Here is a 14379-nt window from a genome sequence, read left to right on the forward strand (position 1 = left end):
TCGTGTCCGGCTCTGTGCGACCCCATAGACGGCAGCCCACCAGGCTGCACCGTCCCTGGGATTCTCCAGGCAAGAACACTGGAGTGGGTTGCCATTTCCTTCTCCAATGTATGAAAGGGAAAAGTGAAAGTGAAGTTGCTCAGTCGTGTCCAACTCTTCGCGACCCCATGGACTGTAGCCCACCAGGCTCCTCTGTCCATGGGATTTTCCAGGCAAGAGTACTGGAGTGGGGTGCCATTGCCTTCTCCGAACATACAAATTTAAGAGGACACAATTCAATCCACACCATATCTTTAATACTTTTAATGTATGTTTAATAAATTTTTAGAGTGCCTCTTTGAGAGATGTAAATGAGGTAGCATTGCCAGGATTTGGGGTGACTGATTATAATCAGGAAATGGATCAGAAGAAAGGAGTAGTGTTGGGTGATTTCTGAATATTGACCATGAGCAACTGAATAAAATACAGGAAAAGTATACCGTGAGAGGGAGTTTGCTTGGTGGTTACGCTTTAGACAAACTGAGTCTGAAGCATTATGGAACCAACAAGTGGGAATGTTTAATCAGTAGATATATGTGTGGATCTGGAGTTTAGGAAAGACATAAATTTGTGAACCATCACTACTAAAGTGGAAGTTGCAAGTCATGAAGATGGATGAAATCACCTACTAAAGTCACCCAGAAACATGAGATAGAAAGAGGACAAAGGACAGAATCCTAGGAACCCCAATATTTAAAGGATGTTGAGAATGTTTAGTGCTTAGATCCCTTCCCTGTCCTTTCCTGCTTACCTCTGTATCAGAAGTACACACAAATACGGTGAGTTCTAAAGTAAAGCAGGGGTTCTTAACATTCAGGATGATGGCTACCTCTGGGTGGAAATAGGCAGGTGATTACAAACTACAGTGAGTCTCTGAAGGAAAGGACTATTGCTTCTCTGGAGTTTATAATCAAGGACCTGAGTTAAGTGAATTCACAAAAGCCTACCTGAGGTAAGGGTGCCTAGTGGCTGAAGAACGAAGTTAACTGTAACAATGCTTCTCAAACTGGAGCACAGATCCCCATCAATCGCTGTGAGATACAACAGTAACTGCAGTCATAGATTTTTTAATAATTAAGAATACAACTTCATGCAAATAAAAACAAACGACCGATCACTGGAATTTTTGCACCCCTAAAAGAAAGATCAATACTTTTACAAGCTAAGTCTTTCAGATAGAATTTAGAGGCTTTCAATCTTCTTTAATGTATTAATAGCAATATTTTAGAAGGTAAAATTCTGTGTTTCTGGATTATTTTAGTGAACTTGTCAACAACAAAAATACTGTAATTACCCTACCTACAAAAAGAATGAAATGGAATCAATTAACTTTTAATTTATAAATTACAAATTTTAATTTGTAAAATTCAAAAAGTAAACACTTCATTTTCATATTTGAATAATCTACAGTTATACAACAATACCTTAAGAATTAGTATAATTATTGTTATAATTCTATCTTCCATTTGAGTCTTAGAATGACTGCTTAATAGGAATGATACTAAAAGAGAAAATATCCAATTACTTTAGGAGAAAGCAAAGATGCATTTTTCCTATGATTCTGACCTTCAGAAATAGACTCATTAGGAGGTACATCATCACTTCTGTTTTCAAGTTGTGTGGACAAAAACCAAAATCCAGAACTTGTCTAAGAGATATTTATTGTTGCAGCAAAGGATGGGCTGGGCCATGCTGTGAATGTAGTAAAAGACACTGAATTATATTTAAAATGAATTTTGTTATTTGAACTTCACCTCAATAAAAAAAAAAATTGTCAATATACTATGAAATCTCATTGTCTGAAGCATTCATTATATTCAGTCCCAACAGCCTGTCCATGTTTTCTTTTTCAATAACAGCAGCCCATTCTCTCATCGTCTCTAATTTTTCCTGTTTATTAAGTTCATTTATTCTTTCTTTTCATTCTTTAGCTTCCCATGAAAGCACGTTATGCTTTCCTAAGGATAGGTGCTTTCATCCAAACCATCCTTTACTGCCGCCTTGAATTATGCACTAGCCAATGTATATTTTAAGGCTGTTTTGGTTGCAGCTACTTGCAACTGAGTATGTTCTGATGCGTTTTTTCAAAGATCAAGTCTCTCTTGTAATGTCAAACTTGTTCCTAATGCTTAGATCTCTCCTCAGAGTCTCTCTCTTTTAGCCCCAAGTAAAAAGCTGGATATTTCCATGCGTTTATCATTGGCCACTAGTTTTTGTGTTTACAGTGATTTGCTCTCAATCTAGTATATTAATAATTTGACTATTTTCTCTTTTAGTTTCATTGCTATTAGTTAAGTGATATAGAAGTGCTCACGTGGAAGCATGATATAATTCTCAGGAAGTTTTAGAAATATATATTATATGAATAGGAGTTTTATTACTAAATTGCTTCCTTTTTTTCAATTTCTACATAAAGTATGCTATTTTTTGATGTTGTTGTTTAACAAGTCTCTTCTATTGATACTGGAAAACACAATAATTTTGTCCCCTAAAGTATTCTTCAGTGTTCTCTTTCGTTTTTCTGCTATAGTTATGTGATTTCACAACTGCTCAAATGGAAGTTGAACAGAACTATAATTTTAAAATTAGTGTTTATAAATGTGTGTAAAAGGGAATGCCATTTTTTTCTATCTCTAGACAGCATGAAGACATTTCCATTATACGTGTCTACTTTAAAGTCCCTGATAACATGAATTGTAGTTGTAATTGCTTATGTGTAACTGAGTTGTTTTACATAAGCAATTATAACACATAAAGACATTTGAAATTCAAAGTCTAGTTTTCTATACCAGTGGCTCAATTTACTCTAGTGAAAGACTAATACACATATCAAAACAAATTCTGGCTAAAAACAAGCTGTGTTAAAATAATTTCCTCTTCTGTATGACTTACAAGAGGCAATCTAGGAAACAGCTACATTCTTAATTTTCTTATGTCAATTATGCTATATAGATTCTTGGGGATTTGGGTTTTCTTTTACCATCCCAACCTTCTGATTAAAGACACAACATACCTTTAAAATGAAGGGGAAAAATGTCCGCCTGCAATGTAGTTTAAAGACTTACCATGCACACTGACAATTAAGATTGGAATTTCCCTCTGCAGGAGACTTGGGAGAAGCAGGCAACAGATGTGCTTACACAGGTTCTATCTCTCCCATATGCATTCCCTCCTTCAAAGGAATCTTTGTCTTCCTTCTGCCAACTGGTAGTTTGTGTCACTGCAGGTGTCCAACAGATGTTGAGTGAGTTAAACTCCAGTTTGAACCCATGCACGCTCAGTTGCTTCAGTCGTGTTCAACTCTTTGCGACCCCATGGACTAGAGCTTGCCAAACTGCTCTGTCCATGGGGTTTTACAGGCAAGATTACTGGAGTGGGTTGCCATTTCCTCCTCCAGGGAATCTTCCCAACCCAAGCATCAAACCTGTGTCTCCTGCGGCTCCTGCACTGCAGGCAGATTCTTTACCACTGAGCCACCAGGGAAGCCACAGATACTAAATTTAACCCATAGATACTAATTAATTCTTTATGATGTTTTAAAGACTAAAAGATACCAAAAACTACATTTTCCCCCACAAATGAATTATAAATGCAATAATAGCATTCTAAGTGTTTGGAAGGGGTACTTAAAATTTTCCTTCTGAATGGTGTGATTAAAAAAATTTCCATGCCCAAGTTATGGATTATTTCAATTCCAATATGATAAAATTTGAGGAAATACAAAGAAACTTTAAAAATTCATTATGAAGATATAACAGTATAGAAGAATACTGGGGGAGGCAGAATAAAAGGTTAAAAAAGGATACTCCAAAGCTTTGCTGTCCAGTTCAGTAGCCACGAGCTACATGTGGCTACTGTGCACTTGAATATGGTTAATGTGAACTGAGATATGCCCTGAGTATAAAAGACACAATGAATTTCAAAGTCTTGGTATGAAGAAAAGCATGTATGGTATGAAGATTTGGCATGAAGAAAAGAAATATCTCATTAATTTTTTATATTAATTACATTTGAAATAATAATATTTTGGATACCCTTGGTTGAATAAAAATACTATTAAAATGGATATTTCCTATTTTTACTGGTTCTATGTGACTATTGGAAAATTAAAAATTATACATATGTGGCTCAAAATATGTATGTTTCTATTGGATAATGCTGCTCTAGAGCCAAACTGCTTGTGTGCAAATCTTCTACTAATCCCTTGGTGTGTCATCATTATGTCTCAGTTTCCTTATCTGCACTACAGGGGTGATAATAATACTTAACCTGGGTTAAAGGCATTTCTTAGACATATTGATACGGGCATGTGTCAGTGATGAGTAACTTAATACTAAGGAAACCAGCAGAATGATCAAAGAGTGAGCACTTCAGAGAACAGACTCGGAAATGGGATATAATTGAGAAATGGAAGGATCATCGGAGCAGCTTCTTAAAGCAAACAAACAAAAACAAAGAGCAAAACAGGCACCTAATTAAGCAATATTTGAAGATTCATTTCTCATGGTCATGAAAGCATTATGTTCAAGTCAGTGGATACAGAAGACATCTGGAAGGAATAGTACCAGATGTCAGATGCACTGACCATTGATTAGAAATAAAAATCAATACGACTGAAAAGCAATGCTAATGATACGTCTGAGACTGTTTATTGGAGTCCTAAGGTTTCATTCTCCAGCCTTGTTGAGGAGGCAAAAACTGAGTTAAACTGGGGTTAAGCGTAGAACATCAAGTAATGAATTGTGGTTTTAAACAGACTGCTGCCAGTGGTTTTCTCAAACAATGAGCAAAATGCAGAATGTAGATTCTGCTCTTTGTTGTTTTGGGACAAAAAAACTCAATCTGACAACCATAAGGTTATGAGAATTAAATGAAATAATATACCTAAGGTGCTTACATGAATAAATAATAGCTGTTATCACTGGTACTGCTAATTAGGAATATTAGTACAGGAAAGTAATGAAGAGAAAGAAGAGTTACAGATGCACTACACCAAAAAGAGAATAGTAATGTGACTCACTTAAAAACTGGAGCTATTCACATGAAATCAAATTCTGAGGGGCAATTTTAAGAAAAAAAATAATGGAGAGATTCATGTTAATTTAAAATATATCCATATTTGAGAGCTATGAACTAATTTGGAACTGTTTAATATTTCTTTCTATGTTAGTAACAGTGATAGCATAAAATACATTTGCAGGTGGTAGAATTTAAAATTTGTGTAAATCCTGCTTGGCAGGTCCTCAAAAAGTTAAACATAGAGCTACCATATGACCCAGAAAATTCCACTTCTGGGCATCTACCCAAATGAATTGAAAATAAGTATGTCCACACAACAACTTGTACACAAATGTCTATAGCAGCATTATCTAAATGGTCAACACATGTAAACAACACAAATGTCCATCAATTGATGAATAAATAAACAAAAGTGGCATAGCCACACAATGGAATCATAAAAAGGAACAAAATATTAATACACATAAGTATATGGATAAACCTTTAAAACACTGTTAAGTGAAAGAAGTCAGACGTAAATGCCCATACAGTGCATAATTTCATTTATATTAAATGTCCATCACAGGCAAACCCATTGAGACAGAAACCAAATTAGTGGCTGCCAAGGGCTAGAGGTAGGGGGAAATAGAACAACCCAACAAATGTTGGATTACTTCTCAGGGTGATGGAAATTTTTCAGATTAGATAGTGGTGATGGTTGTGAATATACTAAAATCCACTGAATTGTATAATTTAAAATGGTGAATTTTATGGTGTTAAAAAAATGTAAATGTTCATTCAAAGAAAATAAAATAAAATTAGTGTAAATCCAAAGAGCTGATAGAGAGGATGAAAACGGATGATTTGCTTACTGATAAAATGTGAGTATTACTGAAGAATAGAGTAGATAAATGCATACTGAATTAACCAGAATGTTAAGAAGAGAAAAAGAATAATATTGAGACCTGTGGGGAAGAGAACTGACATCCTTAACAATCAGTGCAGAAGATACTTCAGGAGTGGGTGTTTGACCTACAGGGAGGCTATCTTCCTTAAGAACCCTCCCCAGTAGCCAGGGGCAGGCTTAGGCAGAAATTGAAGCCCCTGAAGGAGTTGACTGGTCCAGAGATAGACATGGGACCTAAGTTATGCCATCAAGATCTGATCCCAGGATTTTGGAATTTGAAGCTAAGTGATATAGAGACTGAAAATTATATAAATAATAGCACTCTAAGGATAAAGGTCCATGAATTTATTGCAAAAGATCTTAAAGTTGCCTCGGTACCTGGTTCAGCAACATTCAATTAATATCCTCTGTCAGGTACTATGCCCTTGCAATATTTTGCTTCTTTCTCACGCCAGTCCCCACTTTTTTAGCACAAGCTAGCCTGATTAGGCTTCTATAGGTAAAACCATAAATAATATTTCAAAACAAATCACTTGAGGTAATATTTATATAGCATCAAAAAAAAAATGTACCACTTTCATGTCATCAATGAGATTTTAAATACCAAATGTAAATACTCTATGAAGTTTACTTCAATATGAATAATGAAGTTCTGGAAATTCCAGGAAAGATAAACATAGACATGAGAGAAGTAATAAAAGCTATCAATAAAAAAGAACATGATTTTTCCATTTAGCTTTATGATAATGCACTAGGTGATCCTTATAATTCTAATTTTGAAAGTGAAAGATTGATGCAAATCATGACACAATAGGTCCATGGGCAGCTGTTTGAGAACTACTGAATTAAAACCTAAAGATTTAAAATACAGAATTTAAAAGCATATTTTGGTTATTCAATTAGCTCATTTTTGTAAACAGGGATTGAAGTAGTAGAAATTGATTACCTCAAAGTCAGGAGGATAATTTTAAGCCTGCTTCCAGAACCCTGACTATTGCTCTTTGGGCACAAATACACTGTTAAAGAAATGTTTCCTGACAATGAGAAGTATAATGATTAAAACAATGGTAACCTATTCATTACAACTTACTGGTAATCAAAGCTTGCTTGTAAATGTTTAGATTGTAACAGTCTAGACATTTCATTAATATTTATTGCAAGTTTGAGAAATATTAATTTACCTACTTATGAGTCACTGTGGATATAAAAAACAAATCAAACTGCCCTCATAATTTGAAATACTGCAACAGAATAGCAATTTGATGTTCTTGTTTAAGACTTCAAATTGAATGTTTATTAGGTAGTAGTATATCTTACAAAATTTTTCATCTCAGAAATAGTTCATTAGTCTAGAATTTGTTGGTTAGGGACATTTATAATTATTTCTCCTGTGACTGAGACGATATGGTCTCCTGTGCACATGACTTTGGTTATAAACCAGAAGCAAAGGTTTTACAGTTAACACTCTGCATGGGCAACTGCCTGCAAGGATACTGTACTGTGGACCTAGAATTTTTCTAAGAGGATACATCCCATGTTAAGTGTTCTTAATTCAACTGAAAAAATTAAACCTATTATATATATATGCATGTATGCATACATGTGTGTTTTGTTTGTATACATATATAACTTGTTTTCAAAATGAAAAATTTTTAGTCACTTTTTCTTAATTATAGAAGTAATGGAGACTTACTGCTTCGAGATGAGACAGAGTAGCTGCATTTCTCCCCATTCCTTTTGCCAAGTACAGCTAAAAACCCTGGACATTATAAAACAAATGTAAGAAAACTGAAAGGTGGAGAGAAGGCAGATTGGCTAGTTACCTGGAAAGACAAGGCAGTGAGTTCTGAGTTTTCTTTCTACTTCATATTTCTCAGATGGGGTACTAGAGATACAGGCAACCCAGAAATGCCAGTTGGGCTCAGACAAGGAAACAGGAAAGCCACAGCCTAGCAAGGGAGAAAACATTTAGTTAATAACCACCTGTGCAGAAGAGTCAACACTGAAAGCCTGAGCCTGTTGTCTGCAGAAAGTCCTATTTGCAAGGTTGGCCCTTGGCTGATATTTGGGAACTGCACTGATAGTTTCCTACACTGATATTAAACTTTCCCTAAATGAGAAGTGTCTCATTGTGCCTAGATTGTTCATGGAAATCATGTGGTTTATTATGCTCCCCTGTGTTCCTTCTGGGAGTCTGGAATTGGTATTAGGAAGTGAGTACCTGCATGACCAGCCCTCCAAAAAACCTTGGGTACTGAGTTTCTAGAGTTTCTCAGGGAAAAAACACATCATCGTGTTGTCACGATTCATGATTGAAAAACTGTGCACAGCCTGGGCCATTCCACTGAGACAGAACTCATAGAATGTTGTGCCTGATTTCCTCTGAACTTCATTCCATGAAGGTTTTCCCTTTGCTGATTTTGCTTTGTAACCTACTGCTGTAAATCTCAACTATGAATACAACAAACTGAGTCTGTGAGTCCTCCTGGTGAATCATTGAACAAAGCAGTGTTCTTGGCGACTGCTGACAAATAGACACATTCCAGCCAAACATCACAGGGAAAGTGGTGGTTCTATCACCTCCGTCAGCAATAGCCCAGTAGGAAGTCTAGGCCTTCACCCATGCCAGGTTATAAAGAGGTACTCCCACCCTCTTCCAGGATGGTGCTCACAGGAAGCCAGAACTTTGACTTTCTTCCAGTGGAGGCTGCATGGAGTAACGATGAAGCACCCTTCTGCCTCCCAACTCAGGTGGTATCAGTAGAGGCTGGTAAAGAACCCTCACCCTCACTTCTGTACAAGAGTAATGGGGTGCCCTTTCCTGCCCACCTGGGGTGTCAAAGGAGCGTAATGAGGAACCTGGACTTATACCACAACCAGGGAAAGTATTTGAGGAAATAATGTCTGAAAATTTTCCAAACTTGAAAAAAAAACACAGACCTATAGAATAAAAAGGCTGAGTGAATTTCAAACAGAATAAACCTAAATTAATCTCCACCAAGACACAGCATAGTCATCAAGAAACAACAGCTTATAAATAGAAGGAAAAACAATTCAAATGACAGATTTCTTCTCTGAAACTATGGAGGGCAGGAGAAAGTCACACATTTTTCTAGTGCCCAAAGGAAAGAACTGTCAGTCCAGATTCTATAACCAGTGAAAATATGCTTTAGTAATAAAGGATAAGTCAAGATGTTCTCAAATGAAGGAAGCCTAAAAGAATCTGTTCCCACCCGACCTATCTGAAGAGAACAACTTAGAACAAGTTCTTTAACCAAAAAGGAATCTTGGAACATCAGGAAGGAAGAACAATGGAAAGAATAAAAACATGGGTAACGACAACAGACTTTCCTTCTGCTTGAAACTTCTGAGTTACATTTGATGACTGAAACAGAAATTATAACATTGTTTGAAATGGCTCCCAATGTAAGTAGAGGAAATAATTAAAACACATATGAACTAGACAGAGTAAAGGTTAAGCCTTTATACTTCACTGGAACTAGTAAAATACTATCACCAAATGACTGATATTAAGAAGAGGTGGCACAAATACACAGACAAACTATACAAAAAAGATCTTCATGACCCAGATAGCCACGATGGTGTGATCACTCACCTAGAGCCAGACATCCTGGAATGCAAAGTCAAGTGGGCCTTAGGAAGCATCGCTATGAAGAAAGCTAGAGGAGGTGATGAAATTCCAGTTGAGCTATTTCAAATCCTAAAAGATGATGCTGTGAAAGTGCTGCATTCAATATGCCAGCAAATTTAGAAAACTCAGCAGTGGCCACAAGACTGGAAAAGGTCAGTTTTCATTCCAATCCCAAAGAAAGGCAATGCCAAAGAATGTTCAAACTACCACACAATTGCACTCATCTCACATGCTAGCAATGGCAACTACTCCAGTACTCTTGCCTGGTAAATCCCCTGGATGGAGGAGCCTGGTAGGCTGCAGTCCATGGGGTCGCTAAGAGTGGGACACGACTGAGCAACTTCACTTTCACTCATTGGAGAAGGAAATAGCAACCCACTCCAGTGTTCTTGCCTGGGGAATCCCAGGGACGGGGGAGCCTGATGGGCTGCCGTCTCTGGGGTCACGCAGAGTCGGACACGACTGAAGCGACTTAGCAGCAGCAGCAAATGCTAGCAAAGCAATGCTCAAAATTCTCCAAGCCAGGCTTCAACAGTACGTGGACTGTGAACTTGCAGATGTTCAAGCTGGATTTAGAAAAGCCAGAGGAAACAGATATTAAATTGTCAACATCCACTGGATGATAGAAAAAGCAAGAGAGTTCCAGAAAAACATCTGCTTCTGCTTCATTGACTACACCAAAGCCTTTGACTGTGTAGATCACAACAAACTTTGGAAAATTCTTCAAGAGATGGGAATATCAGACCACTCTACCTGCCTCCTGAGAAATCTGTAAGGGAGGTCAAGAAGCAATAGAACCGGACATGGAACAACAGACTGGTTCCAAATTGGGAAAGGAGTACGTCAAGGCTGTATATTGTCACCCTGCTTATTTAACTTATACGCAGAGTACATCATGCAAAGTGCCAGGCTGGATGAAGCACAAGCTGGAATCAAGATTGCTGGAGAAATATCAATAACCTCAGATATGTAGATGACATCACCCTTAGGGCAGAAAGTGAAGAGGAACTAAAGAGCCTCTTGATAAAAGTGAAAGAGAAGAGTGAAAAAGCTGGTTTCAAGGTCAACATTCAAAAAATGGAGATCATGGCATCTGATCCCATCACTTCATGGCAAATAGATGGGGAAACAATGGAAACAGTGAGAGACTATTTTTTTGGGCTCCAAAATCACTGCAGATGGTGACTGCAGCCATGAAATCAAAAGACATTTGCTCCTTGGAAGAAAAGCTATGACCAACCTAGAAAGCATATTAAAAAGCAGAGACATTACTTGCCCACAAGGGTCCATCTAGTCAAAGCTATGGTTTTTCCAGTACTCATGTATGGATGTAAGAGTTGGACCTTAAAGAAAGCTGAGTGCTGAAGAATTGATGCTTTTGAATTGTGGTGTTGAAGAAGACTCTTGAGAGTTCCTTGGACAGCAAGGAGATCAAACCAATCAATCCTAAAGGAAATCAGTCCTGAATATTCATTGGAGGGACTGATGCTGAAGCTGAAACTCCAATACTTTGGCCACCTGATGCAAAAAACTGACTCCTTGGTAAAGATCCTGATGCTGGGAAAGATTGAAGGCAGAAGGAAAAGGGGACAAAAGAGGATCAGATGGTTGGATGGCATCACTGACTTAACGGACATGACTTTGAGCAAGGTCCGGGAGTTGGTGATGGACAGGTAAGCATGGCGTGCTGCAGTCCATGGGGTAGCAAAGAGTCGGACACGACTGAGTGAGTCGTGAACTGAACTGAATAGACTGATAAGTTATGTATATATAATACTTAGAGCAATCACTACAAAAATTTATATAAAGAGATACACTTTAATACAGACAAATCAAAATGGAGTTCTTAAGTCATGCTCGAGTAACCAACAGAAAGACAGACAACATAGAAAAACCACCAAAACCAGAAAACAATAAAGTGGCAGACTGAAGCTTCAAAATATCAATAATTGTATTACATACAAGTGGTCTATTTTATTTGTAAAAGCCAAAAGGCGGAACCAACCACAATGTCCAATAGGTGAATGATTAGACAAACTGTGTTAAATCCATACCAGGAAATCCTCAATCATAAAAGGAAATGGACTACAGATACACACAACTGCTTGAGAAGATCTCACAGGCCTTATTCTGAGTGAAAAAGGCCAATCTCAAAAGGCATATACTTGCATAACTCCATTTACATAACATCTGGAGATGAGAAAATCAAAGAGACAGAAAAACATTAGTGATCGAGGGTTAGAAAAGGTGAAAGAAATGGGGGTTTCTGTGAGTATGAGGATGCAGCACACAGGGTATCTTTGTGGTGATGGAAGAGTTCTGTATCAATTGCAGTAGTGGCTACATAAATCTATAGGATAAAATGGCACAGAATTACATGCATACACATTGTAGCAATGTCAGTGTCCTGGTTTTGATATTATACTATAATTACCTAAGATGTGATCATTAGAAAAAGACTGGGTAAAGGGTACACATGATCTCTTTTTGAAACCTCCTATAAACCTACAATTATTTTAAAATATCATGTATGAACTGTATACCCTTACCTAAAACACAGAAAAGATTTTCAAAGATAGGCATAAAAATAGTGGTAAGGACATGTCTGTATTATTTTTGCTGTTGTTTTGTTTTGAGACATGCCACAAGGCACGTGGGATCTTAGTTCCCCTAATAGGGATTGAACCTGTGCTCCCTGCAGTAGAAGTGCATAGTTTTAACTACTGGACTGCCAGGGAAATCCCTGTACTGTTTTTAAGTACAGTACTTTTGAGAGAAAAAGAATGTAAAATTATTATAAAAAATTCAAATACAGAAAAATACTAATAAGGTGAAACTCACTTGCTCTATGATGCCATCATGTGATTTCTTTCATTCACTTAACAAATACTGAGTGCATCCTATGGTGCCATGAATGGTTAACATTTGGTGTGTATTTCAGAACTTTCCTGTGCATCCATTTACAAATTATAATCATTGTAATCACCAATATGTACTATTTTATGTATAATATGTATACAATATATATGTATTAACATATATATATAATATATATCTCTCATTACTTGACATTCTTTTCATTTATTAGTCATTCATTTCAAAAGTATTTGAGTACCTGCTTTAGCCACCATCATGTGAGGCTCTGAGGATATACAGTAGTGAATAGAGCAGACATCCATTTCCTCACAAAGTTTACAGGATAGTAAAAACTGTCACTAAAAAAACTGAAAGAAATACACAATTATAATGTCAAGTTTAGACAAATGCAAACAATACTTTGAAATGCCCTCCTATGAAAAGAGAGGACAGTAGTTATGGCAAGATACCATGGCATGTTTATCATTAGTAGAAGTAAGCCTGCAGAGAGAAAAGAGGTTAAAAATACAACAGCAAGAGAGAGGGATAACTGATTTTGTATGAAAGCTTCCTGAAACAGAAGGAGCCACAACACAAATATGAGTTGGTTTCAGGTAAAAGGAAAATGCCTCATTGAAACAAGCATAAGAAGTGAGGACAGGTGCAGCTATAATTTAGTTTGTAGATTTAGAGGTCTGAAGTTCAGGCAATTCCTCTTTGAGACTGTTTATTTCCTTAGCAAAATACAAGACAATGTCATCTACCAAAACTAAGGATATAAACCAGAAGATCTGAGGTTAGAAGAGAGTTGAGATTTTAAGTAGTCATTTGGGAAAGCAAGATGAGTAGATACGCTGTAGTACCCTTGCCAGGGTGAGTTGAGGGCCTGTAGAGTCGGTTCTATGAAGCAGATTCTAACCATTTTCAGCAAACCGACTGAAGTCAGGGAAAAAACAAGTGTACAAACATTCAAAGAGAGAAACAAAGTGCTACAGTGCACTATATTTTTAAAAAAATTAGAAAGAGGATGTTTTTCAACTGGAAAGAGAGGAAGAAAATGGCCCGAGAAAGGGAAGGAAGTAAAGAGAAAGATGGAGATGCGAACAGGGTGACAGCTTTCCAGTTGGGGGTCAGGAATGTCCTATTGTCCTCCAGTCCCAGCATGGTCACTGTGATATCAGTTTATCTTCACTGTGATATCTTCAGTATGTGAAATCTTCACTGTGATATCAAATTTTGTGAAACTGTTCCACATTTTTTAGTCTCTTAGACCTGATAATCTATCAAACCCTATGGAGGAATTCCTAGGCACCTTCGGTGGCTGCAGGGAAGGATGAGTGAGGCACAAGTGTATCATCTTCCACATATTAGAAGAGCAACTCTAGTGAGCAACAGCAGGCTGACATTTTTCTCTTCTTATTGGCAATTGTGAGTTGCTGTGAGTCCCTTTTTAGGTTCATTTTATTATATTCCTACTTACTGAGTCCAGTTGTTTTACTCAAATGATATCTTTCAATTGACCTCAATGTTTTCTTAACATTATTTTTGATTTAATGAATGTTTAGCTAAATATAAACAGACTTGGAGGAACTGAGGTATGGGCATAATTAAAAATCATCTGTTACATGAACAACTTGTAAAATACTCCACAATCATTATTCTCTGAGAAATACTACTGTTCAACACTTGGTTAGATAATTTGTAATTATTAAATTATTTACATTTAGTAATAAGAGACATATCAGACCCTTTGTACAATGGCTATTTTGTGATTAAAAAGAATCTCCTCGTGAATTTTGTTGCTTAGAAATAGTGAAGCTTAAACTTGTTTTTAACTGATGTTAACAGAAACAATCTTCTCTAACCACAATGGCAAAAATATAAAGTCGCCAAGAAGCTGTTTAGAACCTGAATAAAGCAAAAAACA

General features: G+C 36.8%; 1 protein-coding gene across 17 annotated transcripts in view; it reads right to left on the reverse strand.

Moving 5' to 3' along the window:
- RNF145 (ring finger protein 145) overlaps positions 1-14379 on the reverse strand; it is a 116719-nt gene that overhangs the window by 100911 nt on the left and 1429 nt on the right. For 13 of the 17 annotated variants that reach the window (XM_081500550.1, XM_081500548.1, XM_081500551.1 and 10 more), the window contains exons 2-4: positions 7768-7893; positions 3105-3259; positions 987-1070 (exon numbers count right to left, since the gene is read on the reverse strand). The gene's annotated coding sequence lies outside the window, so the exon portion shown is untranslated. Of the gene's footprint in view, positions 1-986; positions 1174-3104; positions 3260-7767; positions 7894-12711; positions 12821-14379 lie in introns of all 17 variants that reach the window. The other 4 variants (XM_081500543.1, XM_081500545.1, XM_081500546.1 and 1 more) reach the window with 2 other exon arrangements.

This window comes from Giraffa tippelskirchi, chromosome 6, assembly GCF_054371585.1.
Source record: "Giraffa tippelskirchi isolate mGirTip1 chromosome 6, T2T-mGirTip1v1.2.pri, whole genome shotgun sequence".
Taxonomy (NCBI): domain Eukaryota; kingdom Metazoa; phylum Chordata; class Mammalia; order Artiodactyla; family Giraffidae; genus Giraffa; species Giraffa tippelskirchi.